This window comes from Ovis canadensis, chromosome 18 (assembly GCF_042477335.2).
Source record: "Ovis canadensis isolate MfBH-ARS-UI-01 breed Bighorn chromosome 18, ARS-UI_OviCan_v2, whole genome shotgun sequence".
Taxonomy (NCBI): Eukaryota; Metazoa; Chordata; class Mammalia; order Artiodactyla; family Bovidae; genus Ovis; species Ovis canadensis.
Genome location: NC_091262.1, coordinates 35,218,977 through 35,244,372, shown reverse-complemented (window position 1 = coordinate 35,244,372; position 25,396 = coordinate 35,218,977). Strand labels below are relative to the sequence as shown.

At 41.7% G+C, this 25,396-nt stretch overlaps 1 protein-coding gene across 16 annotated transcripts in view; it reads left to right on the top strand.

Annotated features, from left to right (window-relative positions):
- Positions 1 to 25,396, top strand: part of CPEB1 (cytoplasmic polyadenylation element binding protein 1) — a 110,072-nt gene that overhangs the window by 58,177 nt on the left and 26,499 nt on the right. The gene's annotated exons all lie outside the window — the stretch shown is intronic.

Here is a 25,396-nt window from a genome sequence, read left to right as displayed (position 1 = left end):
GACCTGACTTTGGTAAGCAGCAGTACAGTTGAGATTTTTATTTTTAACTCATTCTTCTAAAAGGTGTCTTAATTGCAGTTTGGGTTTTTTTTAATGTGTAGTTGAACTGTTATACGTGCTGTGCTTAGTCACTCAGTTGTGTCTGACTCTTTGCAACCCCATGGACTGTAGCCCACCAGATTCCTCTGTCCTTGGGCGTTCTTCAGGCAAGAATACTGGAGTGGGTTGCCATGCCCTCCTCCAAGGTATTTTCCCAACCCAGGGATTGAACCCAGGTCTCCTGCATTGCAGATGGATTCTTTACCTTCTGAGCCACCAGGGAAGTCCGAACTATTAGTATACTTTATGCTTAAATTCGTCACTTTTATTGGGTCTTCTCTTTGTACTTCATATTCTTTGTGGCTTGCTTTCTTTTTTTTCCCTCTGTGTGGCTTTCTTTTTTTTTTTTCCTCTGTGTGGCTTTCTTTTGCATTAATCAAGTGTTCTTTATTCAAACTTATCCTTTCTGTGATTAAATATTGTTTTACTGTTCTTTTTTGGCTACCCTAGGGATTACATCACATATCTTTGACTTATTGGTATCTCACAAATTTAGTACTTTCACCGCCTCTGGAAAACGGGAGGACCTCATAGAACTCCAGTTACCTTGTCGCCACAGCTTCTGTGCTGTTGCTACTAGGCTTTTTAATTGTATACGTATTTTTAAATTCCATAAGGAGTTATTTTACATAATCATTATTTACTTCGTCTTGCTCGTATATATTGTTCTTTCATCATGCTTATTTTTCTGATTTTCTGTGCTTTCATGTGGGTTTATTCTCCTGGCTGAGGAACATCTTTTGTATTTTCTTCAGTGTGAATATACCGGTAATGAATTCTCCTTTATTTTCCCTGAAAATGTCTTTATTTCCTTTTTAGACTATTTTTTCTGGTTATAGAACTCTTGCTCGGCGTTTTTCATTCAGTCTGTATAAGATGCTTATCTTCAGGTTTTCAGGATTTTCTTGACAGATCACTCGTTTCTTTCTGAAATCTCTTTTCATCTCCATCTCTTGTTCTGTTTGTCTTAATTCTCCCTGTGTCTTCTCTGCTGTCTCACTCTTTAGTCTACATAGGATATCTTTGTTTTCTTGCTTATGAGTTCTGGGGCTTCTCAGATGTACGGATTGGCATCTTCAGCACTCAGGTTATAGCCGTTATCTCTTCGTGTATTTCCTCTGTTTCATTTTGCTGTCTTCTTTTTTCATATATGCAGCTTTCTCATTCTGTCCTGCTCTCGCCCTCTCTTTGGTTCCCCCCCGCCATTCTTATTTTGGGTCTCCCTTTCATTTTGGACATTTTGGTCCCATGCCCGAGCTTACTCCTTTGGCAGAGCTGTGCCTCATCTGCTGCCACAGCCCACCTTTGACATTTAAGCTTCCAGTATCGGGAGAGGTTTCGGGCCTTGACTTCCTTCTGGTTCATTTTTACCTAAGCTGCTCTCGGGTCTCAGCTCAGTAAATACCATATCCTAATAGACTTGCTGCTGGGACAGGCTTTGGGTCTTGACTTCTCTCCCTTTGCCTCTTCAAGCCTCAGAACCGAAAGCAAATTTTGCTGAATGGGCAGATACCTTCAGAGGATCAGTGATTTTGGTGCTCTGGTAATTTGCTTTCTCTTCTGGATTTTGGCTTTTTCTTTTTCTTTCCAGGATTAGACTGGTAGTTTTCTACTATATTCTAAGATCTACAATAATTTTTTTTTTTTTACTAATTAAAGGATTTTCTATTTTTAGGTTCAAGATAAGTCTGAATAAACTTGCCAGTCATTACTGCAAATTTAATTTGAATGGTTTAAAAATTATTAACCCTTATTTTAATTGTCCTCTGGTACTAGTACTTATTGTGAACAGTTGCTGTAAAGAGAAGTGAGATAGTACAAGTAAAGAGCCTAGAAAGTATCCACCTGAGTGGTAGTGAACAGTGTTTGCAGTGTTCTTTCACATTTCAGCCTGCATTGTCCTTCTGCTTAATATAATTCTGGGAAAACTACTTTGTCTTTGCACCTCGCTATTAAGTTCTCTTGCTCTGTCTTTCCTACCAGTCAGACCACGTACTGGCTTTATTGCATAATCAAATGTTGCCTTTCAGTGTCTCCAGTGGACCTTCTAGTATCTTTCTGGGAATACAGTAATGACTTCGAGTTCAGTGCAGTCGCTTAGTCGTGTCCAACTCTTTGTGACCCCATGGACTGCAGCATGCTAAGCTTCCCTGTCCATCACCAACTCCCGGAGGTTACTCAAACTCATGTCCATCAAGTCAGTGATACCATCCAGCCATCTTATCCTCTCTTTTCCCCTTCTCCTGCCTTCAGTCTTTGCCAGCATCAGAGTCTTTTCCAGTGAGTCCATTCTTCCCATCAGGTGGCTGAAGTATTGAAGCTTCAGTTTCAGCATCAGTCCTTCCAGTGAATATTCAGGACTCATCTCCTTTAGGATGGACTGGTTGGATCTCCTTGCAGTCCAAGGGATTCTCAAGAGTCTTCTCCAACACCACAGTTCAAAAGCATCAATTCTTTGGTGCTCAGCTTTCTTTATGGTCCAACTCTCACATCCATACATGACTACTGGAAAAACCATGTCTCTCTTTGTGACTCCGTGGACTAGACAGTCCATGGAATTCTCCAGGCCAGAATACTGGAGTGGGTAGCCTTTTTCTTCTCATGGGGATCTTCCCAATCCAGAGATCGAACCCAGGTCTCCCGCATTGCAGGTGGATTCTTTACCAGCTGAGCCACAAAGGACGCCCAATAATTATTTTAAAATCTTGTTTTTGGCTTTATGATCCTTTATTTCTTCAAGTATAGGTTTAAGATTGCTGCTTCATTTAATCTGTTGGTTTTCTGAAAATACTTGGTCAATACTGCTTGTAATTTGTATTTTTTTTTCCAATTAAAAAATTTTTTTTTCTGGAGTATAGTTGCTTTACAATGTTGTGTTATTTTCTGTTGTACAGCAGAGGAAATCAGCTATCCATATGATATGTCCCCTCTTTTTTGGGTTTCCTTACCACTTAGGTCACCACAGAGCACTGAGTAGAGTTCCCTGTGCTGTACAATAGGTTCTCATTATAATAATTTGTATTTTAAAATGGGCTTTTATATTAGAGATTGCCCGAAAGTGTGTTTGCAGGTACTGTATAAGTTTACACCAGCCTGCCCTCTGGATGGAAGAATATTCCATAATGGATACTGCATACTTCTGTAAAGTGATCTTGGCAGATATTGATCATTACTAATTTATTAAGGGTTCCCAAATAGCGATTTTCTAATTCTCATGCATTCATTTATTAGCTGATATGCTTTTACAAAAGTAAGCTTACTTTCATCAACTATTTGGTTAACCTGAAAAGATGACCCTGAGAAAAGGCAGATAAATGCTTAATTATCCTTCTCTATTTTCTTTCAAAATATTGCGCTGGTTTTCCAGACTTCTCCAAAGCTGACCAATCGTTTGTTTTTCAGTGTCATTGTGGACTCATGGATTTAGTGTTTTTGTGTCTTGACCCATTGCAGTCATCCTTTCTGGCTCAGATTGTCTAGTGTGTGAACAGTTGAGCTTTTTCACACCCAATAGGATGCCTATAAGAAAGGGGGAAAAAAGACAGGTAATAAAGTTGTTAAACTAGAACTCCCATACATTGTTGTTCAGCTGCTAAGTTGTGTCCAGCTCTTTGCAACCCCTTGAACTGCTGCATGCCAGGCTTCCCTGTTCCTCACTATCTCCTGGAGTTTGCTCAAACTCATGTCCATTGAGTCGGTTATGCCATCTAACCATCTCATCCTCTACTGCCACCTTCTTTCCCTGCCCTCGATTGTATGGTAGTTTGAACATTCTTTAGCATTGTCTTTCTTTGGAGTCATGCATTGCTAATGTGAAATATTACAACTGCTTTGAAAAACAGTGTAGCAGTTACGCCAGAGGTTAAGCATAGAGTTACTGAATGACCCAGAAGTTTGTTCCTGAGAGTAATGAAAGCATGAATCCACACAATACCCCAAACATGGAAACAATTCAGATGTCAGTTGATGAGTGGTGTAACAAAGTGTGGTATATCCATAGGGTGGAATAGTTGCCAGTAAAAAGGAATGAAGATCAGATTCATACTAAAACATGAATGAACCATAGATAGTGTGCTAAAAGTGAAAACTAGTTAAGGAAAACCACATCTTCTCTCTCATTCCACTTATAGGAGATGCCCAGTGTAGGCTAATACAGAAAGAGCTGAATGAGTTGCTCAGGGCTGGGAGAGGTAGGAGGGAAAGGGAGTGACTGATGAAGGGTTTTCCTTGTGAGGTGGTAGAATGTTCTAAATTTTATTGTGATCATTGCACAGCTCTGTGGAAGTACAAAAAACCTTTGAATTGTGTGCTTTTAATTGGTGAATATGTGATCAAGGAGAAAAGATACTTGCATTACATAATAGAGCGTTAGCTTTCTTAGAGTATTCTTATGAATTAATGAGACTAACAACCCTGGTAAAATGGTTGAGACACACATGAAGAGACAGTTCTTTTAGTCAACATATAATAAACTGCACTAGGTGCTATGAATACAGTTGTGAACATCTGTGCTTCTGTAAAGATGTTCTGTGAACTATACATAAATGCAGAAGTATGGTCGGGAGTAAGAGACATAATATTTTGGTTTATGCTAAGTAATAGGGAAAGAAGCTAAACAAGGGGACATGATAAGGAATGACTAGGGGTGGGGCTTAGTGGTTGCATAAATTATTTCCTGATGTACTACTGAGGGAAGGCTGACTCTAAGGACATGACGTTTCAGCTAAAGACCTGAGTGATGAGCCAGCCATGTAGAGAAGAAACTGGACTGATACCAGGAGAAAATCAGTACAAGCAGAGGGAACAGCAAGGCCTTGGAGTGGGTGGATGGTCCTGAATCTGGTGCATGTAAGGGGTGGCAGGACTTGGAGGGTGTGGGAGGTGGTGAAGCTGAGAAGGGTCAGGAGGCTGCCGCAGGAAGTGTGTGTGTGGGCTTGGACTGGTTTGGTGATAATCCAGACAGGTAAGCGGACAGATTCAGTGTGGATTTCAGAAGTCAGTTTAACAAGACTTGCTGATTGCGAGGGAGAATCAGCTTTTTTCTGGCATACTTAGTGAATCATTTCATGAGCTAGAAATTATAGGGAAAATGGGGACAAATAAATGAAAGAATGCTGAATTTTATAAAAGTAAATTAAAGAGGTATGGTAGACCTTTGCCATTCAGTTTCAGAATCTTATCACAAGCTTGAACAATGGTATTTTATTTTTTTACCTGTCAGATTCATAAAAAGTAAAGTTTGCCAAAGCCATGGAGAGATAGTGCTCATGTAGTTGAAAATTTAGAGTGGTTTGACTTTTTGGGGCAATTTTGGCAAGTGCCTTATCAAATGTAAACCTATTGAATCATAAGGTATCTGCACTTATCAAGTATGTTTGCCTGAGAAAGTCAAAATAAATGTGGAGGAATGTTTATTGCCCTTTTATAATTTATGGAAGAAATAACAGCTACTAGGACCAACCTGAATATCCATCAATAGAGCAATAATTATATATATTATCAGTATTATGTTCATAGAATGAACTGCCTGTCACCAAAGAAGAAAGACAGTCTCTATGTGCACATATGGGAAACTCTCCAAAATACATTATTTGGAAAGAAAAAACCTGTGAAATAATATATTTGATGCTTTGTGTACATTAAGAAGAAAGATGTTCACTCATATGTTTGTGTGCATGAAAGAATCTTTGAAAGGCACCTCTGGGCTGGGGAATTTGAGGAAGGAGGTTCTCACTTTAGGTAAGAAAGAAGAATATGAAGTTGTGCATACTGTGACTAATAGCCTTTTTTTAAGAAGATTTACTTTTTTGTTTATTTTTGGCTGTGCTGAGTCTCTGCTGCTGCTTGGGCTGTCTAGCTGCAGTGAGTGGGGGCTGCTCTAGTTGGAATGCACGGGCTTTTCGTTGCAGTGGCTTCCCTTGTTACGGAGCACAGGCTCTAGGGAGCCAGGGCTTCAGTAGTTGTGGCACATGGGCTTAGTTGCTCCACAGCATATGGGATCTTCGTGTTCCAGGGATTGAACCCGTGACCCCTGCGTTGACAGGCAGATTCTTAATCACCAGGGAATCCCACTAATAACTCTTTAAAAATGTGTCTGTTTGGCTGTGTTGGGTCTTAGAGCAGCACACAGGATCTTTTGTTACAGTGCATGGACTCTCTAGTTGTGTCCCATGGGCTACGGGTTCCCAGACTCTGGATTCATAGACCCTGTAGTTGGGGTGTGCAGGCTTAGTAGCTCTGCGGTATATGGGATCTTAGTTCCCCGACCAGGGATCGAACCATGTCTCCCCTGCATTGGAAGGTGGTTTCTTAACTACTGGACCCCCAGGGAAGTCCCACTAAAAGTTTCACAAAATTGTTTTCTTAAAAGAAGGTAGTTCATTTTTATCTAAATGTTCTGTGGTTCTTTTTGGTTTTTGCCTCACTATATTGTGACTTACTTTATCAGAGAGTCATACTCAGATTTTAAATTCTTAAAATCATTCTCTGAATTGATTTTGTAATTTACCTTTGCTGTAGGCAGTTTGGAGAATTCAAGTACAGATACACCCTACAGTCTGTTTCAGTCGTTTAGGTGACTGTCAGTCTGTTTCTACGTATTTCTGGATATTTTTATGCCGTTATGATCGTGCTTTCTATAGTTTATTCTCTGTTCCCAACTCTTACTGCATTCTGATTTTATCATGTGCTGAGGTATGAATTTTAATGTTTAAGTTCCTACTCCATTATGAAGGAATTAATTTTTCACCATCTGCCTTTGTGACAAACATCTTTATAGGTAGATATTTCTCTGCATTTATGAGCATAATTAAGTAGAGATTTTTTAAGCAATAAAATTACAAAGTTGAACAGTTAATATTTTTTAACATTTTGGATATTTTTTGGATACGCTGTCCTTTTATGAGCCCTCTAGCAGATGTGAATGCTTGTCTCACCACATATGCAGAGAAGAAAACTATCAAAATGACTGTCAAATGAGCACCATTGACTATCATACCTTTAATTTTCTGGTTTGGTAACTAGAATTCTTATTTTAATTTCTGTTTCTTTTAAAGTGGAATACAAATTTTTTAAAAAATGAACACTGTAAGTTCGTTTTTCCTTGTTGAATTTCCTGCCGACCTTTTTTTTTTTCTTTTTCTTTTTGGCTGAGCCTCACGGATTGTGGGGATTCTCCAAGCAGGGATCCCAACCCATGCCTCCCGCATTGGAAGCATGGAGTGTTAACCACAGGACCGCCTGGAAAGTCCCCAGACCATTCTTTTTCCTACTGGGCTGGAAGCTACACTGGGCACTGAAAAACCGAACTACCTTAAAGACAGTTGTGATTCCTTCCTTTATTAAGTTAAAACAAGATGTGTCGGTTTTTAATTCATTGTTACCCTATTTCTAATGAATCAAATCTCAGGGAGAAAATGCTTTCAAGTGGGTTTAGACTGGAGATACTCCTTAAAGGCAGCTTAAACTCTGAAATGTTAATGATGGTTGGGGATAGAAATCATTTTCAAGCCATACCTGTATAGTTCTGTATCCCTGTGTACAAAGGTGTGTATGCAGGGGAGAATCCAAATGTAGAATAGCTGTGAAATCAGTTTTAACTATATCCTTAAATTCCTTTCCCCGTAAACGCAAAAGTACAAGCTAACTTGTAAGTGGTACTGTTTATTCTTATGCAGATCAGTTGAGGTTTGGTTTTTACCATCTTATCTATCTGGCTATCCTAGACAAAATGTAGCTTAAGGAACTTTTCATTTTGACCAAAACCCAGAGAGGGAGAGGTCAAATTTATTTAATGTGCCCTTTTAAAAAGGGAATTAATATTTAAAACTAAAGGCTTCTAGGACTGTGCTATAGTTTAAAGTGCTTTAAATCTTCCGGAGTGCTTTGAAAAATGTTGTCAAAATATTTTTAGAATTTTCTTTTTAACCTGACAGAACACAATAATGCTAGCTTGCTAAAGTAGAGGAAAGGCCACCTGGTAAGAACTCATCCTCAAAAAAGGGCAGAGGAAATTACATTGATAGCTACTGTCTATTTTTATTTCTTCAGTTTGGGATGGAGGGAATGCCTCAACTATCTAATATGAAATGTTGTAAATTAGATTAGCAAGATATTTGAAAAGCATAGTTAAGGAAATCTTAACCAACATTCCTGTTAGGCCAGTTCAGTTCAGTCGCTCAGTCGTGTCCGACTCTGCGACCCCATGAATCACAGCACGCCAGGCCTCCCTGTCCATCACCAACTCCCGGAGTTCACTCAGACTCATGCCCATCGAGTTCGTGATGCCATCCAGCCATCTCATCCTCCGTCGTCCCCTTCTGCTCCTGCCCCCAATCCCTCCCAGCATCAGTCTTTTCCAATGAGTCAACTCTTCGCATGAGGTGGCCAAAGTACTGGAGTTTCAGCTTTAGCATCAGTCCTTCCAAAGAAATCCCAGGGCTGATCTCCTTTAGAATGGACTGGTTGGATCTCCTTGCAGTCCAAGGGACTCTCAAGAGTCGTCTCCAGCACCACAGTTCAAAAGCATCAATTCTTCGGCGCTCAGCCTCTTCACAGTCCAACTCTCACATCCATACATGACCACAGGGAAAACCATAGCCTTGACTAGATGGACCTTAGTCGGCAAAGTAATGTCTCTGCTTTTGAATATACTGTCTAGGTTGGTCATAACTTTCCTTCCAAGGAGTAAGCGTCTTTTAATTTCATGGCTGCAGTCAACCATCTGCAGTGATTTTGGAGCCCCCAAAAATAAATTCTGACACTGTTTCCACTGTTTCCCCATCTATTTCCTATGAAGTGATGGGACTGGATGCCATGATCTTCGTTTTCTGAATGTTGAGCTTTAAGCCAACTTTTTCACTCTCTTTCACTTTCATCAAGAGGCTTTTTAGTTCCTCTTCATTTTCTGCCATAAGGGTGTTGTCACCTGCATATCTGAGGTTACTGATATTTCTCCCGGCAATCTTGATTCCAGCTTGTGTTTCTTCCAGTCCAGAGTTTCTCATGATGTACTCTGAATAGAAGTTAAATAAGCAGGGGACAACGTTAATACTTTCATATCATCATGTCTCTTTCCTTCCTTGCACTTGGCTCACATGATAGTTTATCACTTCTGTGATTATATAGTTTGTCTTTACCACTAGATTGTAAGTCCTTACAGGCAGGAGCTGTAGCTTTTTCCTTACTTACTATATTCCTGTTGCCTAGCTAGTGCCTGACTAGCTAGGAGACTAGAGTCTCCTTTAATAGATAAATACATTTTTTTCCCCATTTTGAGTTGCTTTTATTTATTTTTTTACAATAATGTATTGGTTTAGTCATACATTGACATGAGTCCGCCACGGGTGTACACGTGTTCCCCATCCTGAACCCCCCTCCCACCTCCCTCCCCTGGCTTACTTCACTCTGTATAATAGGCTCCAGTTTCATCCACCTCATTAGAACTGATTCAAATGCATTCTTTTTAATGCTCCATTGTGTATATGTACCACGGCTTTCTTATCCATTCATCTGCTGATGGACATCTAGGTTGCTTCCATGTCCTTGCTGTTATAAACAGTGCTGTGATGAACATTGGGGTACACATGTCTCTTTCAATTCTGGTTTCCTCGGTGTGTATGCCCAGCAGTGGGATTGCTGGGTCGTATGGCAGTTCTATTTCCAGTCTTTTAAGGAATCGCCACACTGTTCTCCATCGTGGCTGTACTAGTTTGCATTCCCACCAACAGTGTAAGAGGGTTCCCTAAATACATTTTTTAACCCGTTATTTTGGCAGAACTTAAAGTTGGATAGTATCAGTGTTGATAAAAGGTATTCAAAAATGCATAGGAAATGTTATGAGAGGAATATAGAGTAAACTGTTAATTCAGAGACTAGAATTGAGGATGGAGATGTGTTGTAGGAACATGAAAGTGATCTTTTACTTTTTACACTATTTGTGTGTTGTCTTTTTTAAAAACATAATATGTATGTCCACACTGAGTGTTAGCTTCACCTTGCTCACATTGCTTTACTTCTTTTGAGCCTTGGAATCAGTACCTGTAAAATGGGTTTACTGCGTTCTCCATATGGTATTTTTAAAAATTTAATAATATATTCATTGGTTTTATTTTTTAGATTTAACATGTAAGTGATATCATACAGTATTTGTCTCTCTCTGGCTTATTTCACTTGACATAATGCCCTCCAGTTGTTGCAAATGGAAAAATTTTAATTCTTTTTTATGGCTGAGGAGTAGTCCTCTGTGTGTGCTCGTGCGTGCATACACATCACAAGTTTATCCATTCATCTCTTGATGGACATTTAGGTTGCTAATTTAAAAACAAACAAACATGTTCACAGATGCATGAATGAATAGAGAACAAAGAATAAACACAGAGAACAAATGAATAAACTGGTGGTTACCAGTGTGTATGGAGGGGGAGATAAGACAGGGAGTTAAGACATACAAACTGTAATGTATAAAATAAACTACAAGGATATATTGTACAACGCAGGGAATATAACCATATAACAATTATAAATGGAGCATAACCTTTAAAAATTGTGAACTACTGTGTCATACACCCTTAATAGTGATAAAGAATCCACCTGCCAGTGCACAGGTTTGATCCCTGGGTCGGGAAGACCCCGTGGAGAAGGAAGCGGCAACCCACTCCAGTAAATCTTGCTTGGAGAATCCCATACACAGAGGAGCCTGGTGGGCTACAGTCTGTGGGGTCACCCAAGAGTTGGACAGGACTGAGCATGTACCCATGTGCCACACCTGTAGCTTATATAAGATTGTACATCAACTAAACTTGAGTTACTATATATATTATTCAATGTAAAATATCAACATGTGTTCTATATAGAAAATTATTGAGATTTTTTGATTTTTTTATATTATGTCTTCAAAATGCAGAAATTTTAAAAATTGAGATAATTGATATAACATTCTATTAGTTTTAGGTGTACAGCATAGTGATTGGACACATGTTTTTTGTGAAATGATATGTGGCTTATTCTCATGATATGCATTATATGTTATACTCACCGCTCATCTTGATTTAAACTGTAAGTTTTCATCAGAAGTAGTTGGTATGATTTAGGTGTCATAATGTTGAAAATATAGATTCATGCCTTTAACTTGTACTGAATCATACTGAAAAGTTTTCTGGTAACAGACTAGAACTGCCAGATTTTTAACTTAAATTTCAATGAATTAAAGTTTAGAATTCATTCCCCGCTTGTCACAGCTACTTCTGAAGGGCTCAGTGGCTTTGAGTTGACGCTGACCACTCCAAAGGAATGTGTATGAGGCTGGCAGGACAGCGAGCAGCCTCCCCATCTCCGCCTTGCGGCTCTGCAGCCCAGGCATGCTCCCGCCCTTGGCTCTCTAAGAGAGATCGGCGGCTGCCAGGTTTCCTGTGGGAATGACATTCCATTCAGTGTCCTGATGCTCAGAAGGCAGAACCACAATGAGTATTACGAACTAAGGGATTTGTTATAGAACCTTCTCGTTACACAGCAGAGAAAGGAACGGGATGCTGAAAGACCAGGGTAGTTTGACCAGCCAACTTCCTGAAGCCCTGGTGCAGGTGAACAGTTGGGGCTCACGAGGCACTCCAGAAAGCCAGGCCCCTCCAGCTGCTGGAGTTGGGCCTCTGGAGGGTTGCTAGTGGAGCATCTGGGGGAGGTGGTTGCTGCTGCACCTGGGGCAGTCCTGGGCTCACTTCTGTCTTCAGGGCCTGCTATAAGGCAAGAGGAGCGGAGAACAAGCAGAGCTGGGTGCTGCCAGCGTCTCTGGGTCCGACCCTCACTATGTCAGCGCTGCCGACCCGATGCCCTTTAGCGTTCTCAGCCGCTTCCAGGCACAGTGGGCAGAGCAGCACTTGGACTTGAGAAGTGCGAAGGTGGAAGCACTGCAGTGGAGAGTGGGGGTGGGGGGGGGGCAACCTTAAAACTCAGGCCGTGGAAAGATGCATCTTATGTGATTGTTCTCGAGACTTTCCAGACTCTGCTTTTCCTCATTTAGTAGGGAGTGTAGTGTTTAACTTCTGAAAGGCTTGTTCTTTGTAGTACCATCCCCATCTGCTGGAATATCAGGGTTCTGCCACAAAAAGCCTGAGGCTTGGTTATATCTTGATCACAGGTAGAATCAATCCCGTTTTAGTGTGTGCTTTCCAGTTTCTGAATGTAGATGTTTTTTTCATCTTTTTGACTGAAGAAGAAATGAGTACAGTTAAGGGGAAGAGGGAAAGTATAGCAGTCAAGGATTGAGGCTTCTGGAATCAGTTCTAGATAGGGTGTTTCTACCATGAAATAAGGGGCTTAGACTAAGTAGACTCCAAAGTCTTCCGTTTTTAATATTCTGTGGTTTATTCTAGTTGAATAGGATTTTAATCCTAATTTATATTGTCACTGAACTTCTAACATTAAAGTCTCAATATAGACTTCTATATAGAAATTTTTAATTTTTCAAATTGATTTCTGGGATATTAAGTTTGAATTACCGTACCCTTCTTAATAACTTATACTTTTTTCTGGCTATAATATGTTCACTGTAAAATTTTTGAATAAACCATATATTAGAAGGAAAAAAATCATATATGTAATCCCACTACCCAGTTATAACTACTATCACTATTTTAGTACCTCTCTCTAATATTTTTATAACATATTAAAGAGAAAGCTTTCTGAACGTGCTGTATAGAAATTTGCCTCTTTCTCTTCCTTTTATCTTTCTGTGTCATTAACTTTCTTTTTCGGGGTTACATAGCGTTTTACTTTGTAGATTGATGCATTGTGGGATTCTTTACCTGGGTTCATGGATAGAATTTAGGGAGTCAGATATCTTGGGCAGATAAAAACTTAGATATTTATTGTCACCAGTGTTTACCTGAAATGTAGCATTTCCTCCTAAATGTGGGCGCAAAGTCACAGTAATACTAGCAGGATCTAATTCTTTGGCAATAATAACCATCAGTACGATGATCAGACGTTTCCTGTCTGATTCCTTTACAGTCATTGCACATGCCTTGAAGTGTTTACATTCATCAGTATGAAATTATCACTGCTTTACGTACATTACATCATACTTAGAAGGTATTTGTTCATAGGCTTCAGCACATTGCCAAATAGTTCATAGTACAAAAAGTTCAGAATTTCAAATTGTTAGAGATAGTTTACTTAAATAGGTGTCTACTTTAAAGACTAGTAGAAGTACATTTGCCTGTATCTGTGATTATTTGGACATAGGATGAATCTCTAAAAGCAAAATTTTTTCATCAAATAGCTGTTTTTAAAGCATTTAAGTGCGCATGTTAGGTTACCCTTCAGAAATGTACTAGTTTGCTCTCTTGAAACAACCAATTCTTCTTCTTCTTCTTCTTTTTTTTTTTTTTTTTGGCAGATGGTAAAGAATCCACCTGCAATTTGGGAGACCTGGGTTCAATTCCTGGGTTGGAAAGATTCCTGAAGGAGGGCATGGCAACCCACTCAGTAGTCTTGCCTGGAGAATCCCCATGGACAGAGGAGTCTGGCGGGTTGCAGTCCATGGGGTCACAAAGAGTCAGAGGTGACTAAGCACAGCACAGGGCATGTGCGATCTTACTTCTCTGACCAGGGATCGAACCCATGCCCTCTGTTGAAAGTGTGGAGTCTTAACCACTGGACCACGAGGGAAGTCCCACACAGTCCTTTTTAAATCACTAGCTTTTGTGTTCTCTAGAAGCTGATTCTCCCATGCTTTGGCCACTCTTGAGAGTCCCTTGGACTGCAAGGAGATCAAACCAGTCAATCCTAAAGGAAATCAACCTTGAATGTTCATTGGAAGGAAGGGACTGATGCTAAAGCTGAAGCTCTACTACCTTGACCACCTTATGCGAAGAACTGACTCATTTGGAAAAGACCCTGATGCTGGAAAAGATCGAAGGCAGGAGGAGAAGGGGACAACAGAGGATGAAATGGTTGGATGGCATCACCAACTCAATGGCTATGAGTTTGAGCAAACTCCAGGAGATAGTGGATGACAGGGAAGTCTAATGTGCTGCAGTTCATGGGGTCACAAAAAGTCAGACACAGCTGAGCAGCTGACCAACATTGTTATTGTTTGGCCCTGTAAGAGGTCTCCAATATGATGTAGTGTTCAAGGAACTTCTACAAATCCCAAATTTGAACCAGCATAGCATCAGGGAAAGTAACATTTCACTGTGTTCAGATGTTAGTCACTCAGTCGTGTCCCACTCTTTGCATCCGCACGGACTGTAGCCCACCAGGCTCCTCTGTCCATGGAATTCTCCAGGCAAGAATACTGGAGTGGGTTGCCGTTTCCTTCTCCAGAGGATCTTCCCGACCCAGGGGATCGAACCTGCAGCTCCTGTGTCTCCTCCACTTTAGGCAAATTCTTTACCATCTGAGCCACCAGGGAAGCCTGATTAGGTTATACTGGTTTTAGTATAACATAAAACTAGTGTAGGGGATACCGCATGGACAGCATGTTGTATTCCAGGACTCTGGACTGGGGTCTGGAAAACATTCTGCTTCAGAAGCTCCCTACCAGAAGCCATAAAGTAGGTGGGGCTAGACTTCAGTCATCAGTCTTCTTGTTCTCCACCAGGAAGAAATTAAATTGTCAACTTCAAAAACTATGTATGTACATGGCAGTGGAATCTTGGAAACACCAAAGTGTGAAATTGACATTTTACTGAATAAGTAGGCGATTGGGGCAACGATAATAAGAATAGGGAGGAGCTAGTGTTAAGAGTTGAACTCCTGGTAGGATGGGATGGGTTTAGGACAAAGTTCCATGGGGATCTAACTGGTGACAATGGAATCCATTAATAATTTAATGATAGTAGGAGTGCCCGGTCTTAAAAGATGACTAGAGAATGCATGACACAGAAAAAGTACATAGCATGTGGGGAAAAAAAAAAGGTACAAGTACTTAGGTTTCCACTGTGGCTGGCATATTTGTCTGAATCAGCTTGAAGAGACCAATGCTATTGAAGTTGCTTAGAATTATTTGTTTTCAGAAAATAAATAATTTACCGATAAAGCAAGTCTGAGCTGGGGCATGTGTGAATGTAGACCTGGGTCTGAGAAAGTACCCAGAGTAGGGATGAGGCAGGAGGGTAGGTTGGTCCCTGAGTTATGATACCACCTCTGCCACTTAACAACTTTGGCACTTTGGCCTTGTCTGAGCCTTGTTTGCTCACTAGTTTAAAAAGAAAGAAGGAAGAAAAGATTTAACCTGTGGTGGTCTTCCAGCTCTTTTCCTGCTGACAGGCCACCAGGGACTTTCGTCCAGAGATTCTCAACCTGCCTGTTGCAATTACTTGTTTGATCAGTCCTTGTTGAGGGGCTTGAATTACACAGAACAGTCTTAATTTGCAAATGATCAGACACCTAATTAGAATTAACTTTAGCAGAAAGTGGGATGTGTTGGGAGGCTGCTGATAGGAAGCTCACAGAATAGGAAGGCGTTTTGTCACGACTCTGTTTCTTTGCTGCCTCTCTCAGAGTGGGTTTCATTTTCACCCTCTGCACATTAACACCCTCTGTGTTACCTGAGGAAGGGGCTCCATTCACACCCTTTGGCATCATGAGGTCAGGAAATTCTTCTCTCTCTCCAGTGCCCAGTTAGAAGACCCTTAGGGACGGAGTCTCAGGTTGTCTCGAGCTGTGCCCGTACGAGGAGTGGCCTCTGCAGTCACGTGGAGGGGTTACTGTAACCCAGGTTGGCTCACATGCCCACCTGTGGACCATCACGGTGACGAGTGATGCAGCAGGAAAGGTGGCGTTTGCTGTTAGGACCACTTGGATGGTACAGGAAGAAAACCGTTAAAGCCTGGGGTGTGGCAGGCTTTAAAAGCACGATCTTTGGGGAGTCACGGACTAGGCAGCAGCAGTCTTTGAACACTTGCTTGTATGTATCCAAGTTTAAAAAAACAATGTGTCCCTCAGTGAGATCTAGTTCTCACCACCCACTCCAGTGGTCATTATCTGCACCCCCTCAGAAAAAAGCCAAACCAGAAAATAGTAAGTGTTGGCAAGGATGTAGAGAAATTGAAGCACTTGTGCTTTTGCAGAATGCAAAATGGTATAGCTGTAAATAATGGTAAATAGTATGGTGGTTCCTAAAAAAAAAAATTAATAAACATAGAATTACCATATGATCCAGCAGTTCCACTTCTAAGTATATATACGTAAAAGAAGTGAACTCAAGGATGGAAACACGTTTGTACACTGATATTCATAGCGGCACTGTTCACAGTAGCCAGATGTTGAAGGAAGTAACCCAGATGTCCATGGACAGACAAATGGATAAACAAAATGTGGCATATACATCCAGTGGGAAATTATTCCTCCTTAAAAGGGAAGGAAATTTTGAAACATGCTGCAATATGGATAAACTCTGATGATATTCTGCTGAGTGAAATAAACCAGACATAAAGGACAAATACTACATGACTCCATTTCTTGGAGGTACCTGGAATAGTTGAGTTTAGAGACAGAAGATGGTTAGTTACCAGACACTCGGGAAGGGTTAGTGGGGAGTTAGTGTTTTATGGGTACAGAGTTTTGTTTTGATATGAAAAAGTTCTGGCAGTGGTTAGTGGTAATAGGTGCATAAAAATGTGAATGTACTTAACGCCTCTAAATAATACACTTCAAAATGGTTAAAATGTTTAAATAAAAAAGTTTTAAAAGTACAATGTATACCTTGCATGTTTAACTTTGTATCTTGATTTTCATTGGAAAAAGGTTCTAATGGAATCAAAATCTGTAGAGATTTTTATACTTACTATGTTCAGAAACCTGTAAATTAGCTCTTTAATCGTAGAGAATTTCTCATTATTCCTTTTCTCCTTTATTGTAATTCTAGTCTACTTCTCCCACAAAATTTTATACTAATGAAATGTTTTATATTTCAGTCTTCTGTTGATCACATGTTATACTTCTCTGAAACAGAAATTGTACATAAATTGAAATTTTAAATTATTTCCTGTGACTGAAAGGCTTATAAGTGTTTTGGATTGCTGTGGCCATTGATTGCTAGAACAATTGATTAAGACAATCTAAAGGTTAAAATTTTTGATAAAAATTTTCTTTAGTAATTAGTTATTGGAAACGCTTCTTAATGAGATAAATGAGGCATTTTTATAACTCATGTAATTTTGGATGACTCACTTATTGCCAGAATGACTCAGGATTTCAACACCAAATACATTCCTATTTTCTGTTTTTATAGATCTGTGCCCTATTGAGTAAACTTGTTCACATAAATAAGTAGATGGGACATGAAGGCATTGTTAAAGCAATGTCACTCAATTGTTTGAACTCCTTAACTTATATGCAAAAAGTCAGTCATCTATTTTTAGTCATTTACTTGCCGACAGTTCCATTCATTCCTTCGTATTTATTGAAAAGAAGGAATTGGAAACCATCTAACTTATGAAAGGATTTGTTACTTGAGACATTGGTCATTGAATTTCTCAGTTTGGGGAAGGTATACCAAAAATGCTTAATGGAGATTTCAAATGACTATTGTTATTTTTTTCACTTAGAGACCGTGTTTAACTCAGATTACCTAAAGGATTGAGAAGATTAAAATATTGTTAAATTTAAACTACACCTTTACAAATACAGTTTATTTTAAAACAAAAATTTTTTTTTTGGCTGCAATGTGCAGCTTGCAGAATCTTAATTCCCGAACCAGAGATTGAACCCAGGCCCTCAGCAGTGAAAGCATGGCGTCCTAACCATCGGACTGCTTGGGAATTCCCTTAAAATGCTTTTTGTCTTATCACTTGCTTTAATTATGCTTTTATGTTTTGTCAAAACCTTGGGTCTATAGATTTTAACTTATTCTGCTTATGGAAAATGTCAACTGTAAAATCTGATTTAATGAGTGATTTCTTATCATCAAACCAATTACTTCATTCAGATTTGCTTTTTGTCAGAAAAAGTAACTTCATCCCCCCCCCACCATTTTATTGTGAACATTTTCATGCATACAGAAAAGATGAGTAAATTGTAAAGTGAGCACCCGTGATGCTTATCACCTAGATCCTACGATGAACGTTTTGTCATGTTTGCTTTATGACATGTCTGTTTGTATATCCCCTTAGTCATTTATCAAGTATGCTTATGTATCCCTCTAACCATTTATTGTAGCCCAGGTGGTGCTAGTGGTAAAGAGCCTGTTTGCCAGTGCAGATGTAAGAGACACTGATTTGATCCTTGGGTTGGGAGGATCTCCTAGAGGAGGAAATGGCAACCTGCTCCAGTATTCTTGCCTGGACAAGCCCATGGATGAGGACCCTGGTTGGCCACAGTTCACGGGGTCGCAGAGAGTCAGATATGACTGATGACATGTGCACTCACACAACCATTTATCTGTCCATCTCCTTTTTTGATGCATTTCAAAGTGAATTGGAGACATGGGTATAATTTACTCCTAATATTTGAGTGTGCGTATTGACTCTAATGTTCGGTATTTATTTAGAGGTTCTTTAATACTTGAGTATGCATGTTGACTCTAATGCTTGGTATTTGTTCAGAGGTTCTTGGAGGTAAAACTAATAAGCAGTGAGATGCACAAGGAATGCAGAAGAACGAGTGTCATTAGGTGCATCCTGACAGATGTGTGGGTGAGACTCCCCACAAAATGTACATAGCCATCGCCTCAGACAGGTTCCTCATCCCATTTCCCAATTGGCTCCCACCTCTACCCCTTGGAGGCAACCACCTTGTTTCACTGTTTATTAGCTTTGCTTCTTCCAGAACTTCAAAGAAGTGGAGTCGTACACGTAGGTACTTGTACGTAAGGTTTATTTCACTCAGTGTAGTGAGATTCATCTCTCTTGTTGCATCTTGTTTTAGCTGCAGTCTCTTCTGACTCTTTGCGACCCCATTGACTGGAGCCCGCCAGGCTCCTCTGTCCATGGGATTTTCCAGGCAAGAGTACTGGAGTGGGTTCCACCTCCTCCTTGAGGGCATCTTCTCAACGCAGAGATCGAACCTGCATCTCCTGTATTGGCAGGCGGGTTCCTTACCACTGACCCACCTGGGAAGGCTGCTGTTGCGTGCATCAGTAGCCTATTCCTCTTTATTGCTGAGAAGTATTCTAGCATATATGTGTATATGCCACATTGTATTCTCCTGTTAATGGTCACTTGAACTCTTTCCAGGTTTTGGTGATCATGCGTAAAGCTTCTGTCACTGTCCATGTGCAGGTCTTCATTCTTTTTAGTTGAATACCTTGGAGTAGAATTGCTGGGTCACAGAATTGTATCTGTTAAATTGTATGAAAAATCAGCATAGCTTTTCTAAAAGCGATTGAGCCATCATACAGTAATGTATGGAAGTTATGATCGGCAATACCAAATGTTGGCAGACTGTGGAGCAGTCTTTTAGTTTTAGCCATCTGGGGGTAGTAGTACACAATATGTAGTAGTATCTCATTGTGGTTAAATTTGCATTTCTTTGATGACTAATAATGGTGAGCAGTTTTTCAAGTGCTTATTGTCCAGTTGTGTATCTGTGTGAAATGCCTTTTGAGGATTCTGTGCTCTTTTTTTAAGTGTGCTTCTAAAAAAATTTTTTTTCTTTAACTTTTGAGTTAAGATTTCTTATATACTCTAGATACTTGCCATTTGTTAGGTATGGTTGCAGATATTTTCTACCGTTTTGTAACTTGCATGATTATTTTCTTAATGGTGTCTTGATGAGCAGACATTTGGTAAGTCCTGTGTATCAAAACTTTCTCTGATGATCATTGCTTTCTCTGTCCTCCGTAGGGAACCTTGCTCTGCATCCCCCGACCCAAGCTCACAAAGATAGGCTACGTTTCTTTAGAGAAGTTTTAAAAAGTTAACTTTTAGGTCTCTCTGATTCATACTGATGTTTACAGATGGTGTGAGTTGGAGGTCAAGGTTCATTCCCTACCCCTCAGCGATATTTGGTTGTTTAAGCACCCACCGTTTGTTTAAAAAACCCTTCCCCCTGAATAACCTGAAGGCATGTATATTATTGGGGTTTCATTGAACATGTGGATCAGTTTGGTAGGAATTAGCTTTTTAATAGTACTGAATTTTCTACGTTGTGAACATGGTATATGCCATTTTAAAATTTAAACATTGTTAGTATTTATTTCCAGAAACATTATAGAAGTCGTTTTGAAATAAATTGCAGAATTCATTTGAAGATTATTAGTGTGGTCAAGGCTAAAATAAGCCAGTGATTATACTTTCGTGGTCGGAAGTACAAAGTAAACCTGGTGTCTCTCATAGCTTAATCCGTCACGTGACTTAAAGTGTAGCTGAAATTGTAAGGACGGTTTCCTTGAGCGTCTGTGCATCATGCATTCTCTGTGATTAGCACTCTGGTTAACAGTACGTTGTCTCTTGGAGTTGTGACTGACTCAAGCTTAGCCTTTACAGTTTGATAACCAGTGTAAGGAAAGGTTAATAGTAAGCTGCAGCCTGAGGGTCGGCTTTGATGTGCCAGGCAGCAGGAGAGTGGCTGGGGAGAGTGAACACTGTGAGGAGGGTGTTGAGTAAGAATGGGGTGATTACCTGGGAGAGAGAGACTAGGGTAGGAAGACCATTTTAAACTCTGACTGCTCAAAGTGTGGTCAGCACGTGAGTAGTGTAGGCATCACTTGGGAGTAGGTTAAGAACACAGATTCCAGGGCCCAACCCACACCTGCTGAGGCAGAGTCAGTGTTGTTGATTGCCGAGTCATCCCTATGCCCTTGAAAGTCTGAGAAGCACAGCTTTAGGGGAACATGCAGTCTTCCTGGCGTGCGTGGTCAAGGGCCCCAGTGCAACAGTGGTTGACATGATATTGACAGGTGTCTGACTTCTTGCATGGTGGCTCTTTTGCTTCAGGTTACCAAAATGGATTTACAGAATCGTTTCTGTTTTCCTGATTTGGCAGAAGTGGCAGGGTTGGGGGATAGTCTTTCAAATGGTCTTTTTAGAAATACATTCTCAGAAATGACACTTTATGAGCTTTAAAAAAACTTTTAAGAAAGTAGAGCACTGATTTAAGTAGCCTCAGCTTACTGTAAAGTCAGTTATTCAGAAGAAATCTAGTGGGGACCAGTGACGCAGTGTCCTCTCCTGTTCCCAGGGGCTGGATTTAGAGGCGAAGCTGAGATTTTGTAAGAGAGTTCAAGTATGGTTGCTGTATAGACTGTAATAGTGTGCTTGTCAAAATGCTAAAGAGGAAAAAGAAAGGAGAACACCACTTTTGTGATACTGTTTGTGCAGTGACTAAAGGAAGATAAATCCGTGAGTGGCCTGCTACCCTCACCCGTTAAGCTGTGTTTTTCTGTGTTCTTTACCAACATCTATCGACAAACAACATTTTCACATAGTTATAGTCATGATGTAGATGCAGCTTTGTAGTCTGTTAAGTCATTTAACATATTTCTCTGCCCCCAACCCCTTCTCTTCCCTCCTTATCCATCTGCTTTTCTGCCTTCTTCCTCCTCCTTCCTTTCATCCCATATGTCCTTGACTGCTTCCCTAGCTCTGGTCTCTGGTTCATCCTGAGTGCTTTACCACATTAATTATTGTTCAACAGTGTAAAGAGTTCACTACACTCCTGAGCATCAGTTTCATTTTCCTGCCTCAGTTCTTCCTGGCTTGGTTGGCCCAAACAAACCTTGCTTACCTTCTCTCCTGTTAACTCCTCTGAACTGGATCCCCTTTCCCCTAGGATCAGCTCATGTGGCATCTGCTCTGTGAAGCCAGCTTGTGTTTCCTGGGGGCCTCAGCTGACTTCTTGCAAGCACCATGGGCCTTTATACTACGGATCCTGCACAATGGCTTCATAAATGGAGGCCTGAAGTCACTCTTCTCTCCTTGTTTCACTTCCTTAGTTGCCAGATGCTCAAGAATGATAGTTGCAGAGGACCATGAGCAATGTCATGCCAAGTCTTGTTGGCAGAGGAGTCATCAGCAGATAGACAGGTTCTTAGACTCAGGATGGAGAAGATTAGAGGTGAGGCTGTACTCCTCTTGAGGGCTTCCCAGGTGGTTCAGTGGTAAAGAACCTGCCCGCCAATGCAAGGAGACCCAGGTTCGATCCCTCTGTCAGGAAGATCCCCTGAAGGAGGAAATGGCAACCCACCCCAATGTTCTTGCCTGGAGAATTCCATGGACAGAGGATCCTGGTGGGTTACAGTCCATGGGGTCGCAGAGAGTTGGATAAGACTGAGCATGCCTGCTGGAGAAGGCAATGGCACCCCACTCCAGTACTCTTGCCTGGAAAATCCCGTGGACGGAGGAGCCTGGAAGGCTGCAGTCCATGGGGTCGCTGAGGGTCGGACATGGCTAAGCGACTTCACTTTCACTTTTCACTTTCATGCATTGGAGAAGGAAATGGCAACCCACTCCAGTGTTCTTGCCTGGAGAATCCCAGGGACAGGGGAGCCTGGTGGGCTGCCGTCTATGGGGTCGCACAGAGTCGGACACCACTGAAGTGGCTTAGCTGTAGCTGAGCATGCCTGCATGCCTGCATGCCCTAGAATCAGCCCTTGGGTCACCTCTGCGTTTTGATCCTCTCAGTGGTCATTCTGTTCTAGACTGTGACAAACTTTGGACTTTGGGTCAGTTTACTTGAGTTTTCCAGTTGCTAAGAAATTTGGGCGATTATGAAGAAGGTACCATATTTTCAAGGGGAGATCATTTTAAAATTCTGAACCAAATCAAGAAACTTAATCAGAAATGTTGCAGTTGGTATTGATATGGAAACTTGCAGGCTTCGGGTTGATATAGAAAGTGTTTAAGCTGAGAGTCTTGGTTCAAACAGATTGCCTTAGAAGTAAGTCTCACCTCATCACGTGCTGGTTCCAAGCTTCTAGTATCTTTGGAGTGTCTGGTGTGTGCTTGGCTAAAGATTATAAGGAATATCCTCCAATAAAAGGGGTCAAGTTCCTGCCCAGCATCAGATGTGAGTTTGAGAAGCAAAGACAGGCTTTCCTCAGTAAAGTCAGCCTTTGAATTTCAGCCCTTTCAGCTTACTGAGCATTTGCCCATGTTGACAGTTTACCTCTCAGACTTTCTGTCAATACAGATCGAAGGGGTAGAGAGCAGAGTGGGTAAATTTGGAGAGTTGGGATCATTAGAAAAGCGGCTTTTGGAGTAAAATGTTTCTGAGCACAAATGGCCACAGATAAGAGTGAATCGTGGCCGCCAGTCCACCTAGGACAGCACCTGCTGAACTCGCTGCATGGGTAGAGCTGTTAATGTTTGCCCCCTTTCTGTCTCCAGAGCGCCTTGGTTTGGGTGATAAATTGTATAGTCACCTACTGAAACCAGAATACCAATACAATAGTTGGTGCCAGACACTGTACCAAACACTGTATGTATTCCTCAACAAAACACCTGAGAGGGAGCTGCTTTTGCCACTTTACAGGTGAAAGATGCTCAGAAAGGTTTAGTAACTTGACTGAGATCACACAGTGGCAGATCTTGTGAGTAAAGCAAGATCTATAAAACTTTTAAAGCCACTTCATTTTTCCTAGCCTACCACACTGAAGGTTTAACAGGTGTGCCTTCTGTTAATTGGAGGAACCAGTGAAGGAATTCCACGATGGTAGTGCAAGCCTTTGTCTGAAGGAAACAGTGGGATGGAGAACGTCTGGGTAAAGGTGAAGGTGGTGCGTCAGTGGGAGTGCTGGTCGTCAGGGGAGAGGTATACTGCACTGAGACCTCCAAGCTCCTGCATGGCTTGCAGCCGCTTATTCCTGAGTGACCTTTAATGGTCACTCATTTGAAAAGACCCTGTTGCTGGGAAAGATCGAAGGCGGGAGGAGAAGGGGACGACAGAGGATGGGATGGCTGGATGGCATCACCGACTCCATGGACATGGGTTTGAGTAAACTCTGGGAGTTGGTGGACAGGGAGGCCTGGCGTGCTGCAGTCCATGGGGTCAGAAAGAGTCGGGGTGATTGTATAGACCAGTGCTACTCAAACTTTTAAGTGAATTAACGTCAGCTGGGAATCTTATTAAGATGTAGATCAATTCTAATTCCAGAAGTCTTAGGTGAGGGCTGAGAGGCTGTATGACAAGATTCTGGTGACACTGATTTCGTTGGTTGGCCACGCTAGACTTCAGGTAGCGAGAGCACAGTTGATAGCTAGATTCTCTCTGCGTGAGGCATGAGGTCCCCATAAACACGAAGGCCCTGATTTTAGCCGGGGATGGGAGAAATGAGTGCTTCTAGATGTGGGTGTGCGCACAGTGTGGTGGAAGGGACCATACAGAGAGTTTGTAAGGGGGGATGGGTACTTACTTACATATGGGTGTTTTTAAAGGAAGCATTATGTTCTTATTACATATGGATTATTTTTAAAGTATGTCGTAAGCTTGGGGGAAGGGTGGACAGAGAAGCTGGTGGGGGAGTGGTCTGGGGTGGGGGCAGCGCCAGCATGGGTGGGCTCTTGCTCTACCTGCACAGTGGTGAAGAGGTTTTGACAGACACAGGCTTGGAGCAGGCAGAGTATCTACAGCCAGACAGGAATAACGTGGATGGATGACACAGCAGCAAAGCTCTTTAAAAAAAAAAACCCTCCGAGGGGAGGAGTCCCTCCCACAGACTGGCCGATCTCCCCATCTCGGCTGTGCCTGAGCGCCTGTGGACAGAAGGGGACACTCTGGAGGCTCTGGCCAGCCATTCCTGTGGCTAGCAGCAGTAGCTCCCACTCGGCCCACCTTGTACCCTGTCCCGGGTGGTCCCAGGTGGGCATGATTCCTGCGTCTGGTTGCTTCTTGCTGTAGAATGGCAGAGCAAGCAGGGTCCCTGGTCTCAGTGTGAGCAGCCTGCCTGCCATGTGGCTGGGACCCTCACCATACCCTCCTTTCTGAGGACGAGGCCTTGTGGCTGGAGGTCATGCTGGAAGAGACGGATGGATATAGGAGAGTACGTTGGCAGATAGGAAGTGGCAGAGGTCCCGGAGGTTCTGGGCAGAGCTGGACTTGGTGCTGGGGCTGTGACTGGTCATGGGAACAGGGCTGTGGTCCCGAGCAGCTCCCCTGCCTGGAGAGAGGGTCTGGGTAGCCGGAGGTACCAGGGCCCCTCCTGTGGCCGGTGTGCTCTGGAGGAGCAGGGCCAGGGGCTGTGAGCTCCTAAACCTGGGGCTTCTGACAAGGCGCATACTACCTCCGAGATCGCTTCTGCTGTTTTGGTCTGATCAGGCTCTGTGAGGGGAGTGTTTGTGCCTGCAGTTGCAGGAGGGGGGAGCTGGTCCTGCTATGAGATTGATGCCCACCCTTTTGGAGTGAGGGAACTTGGGAACTG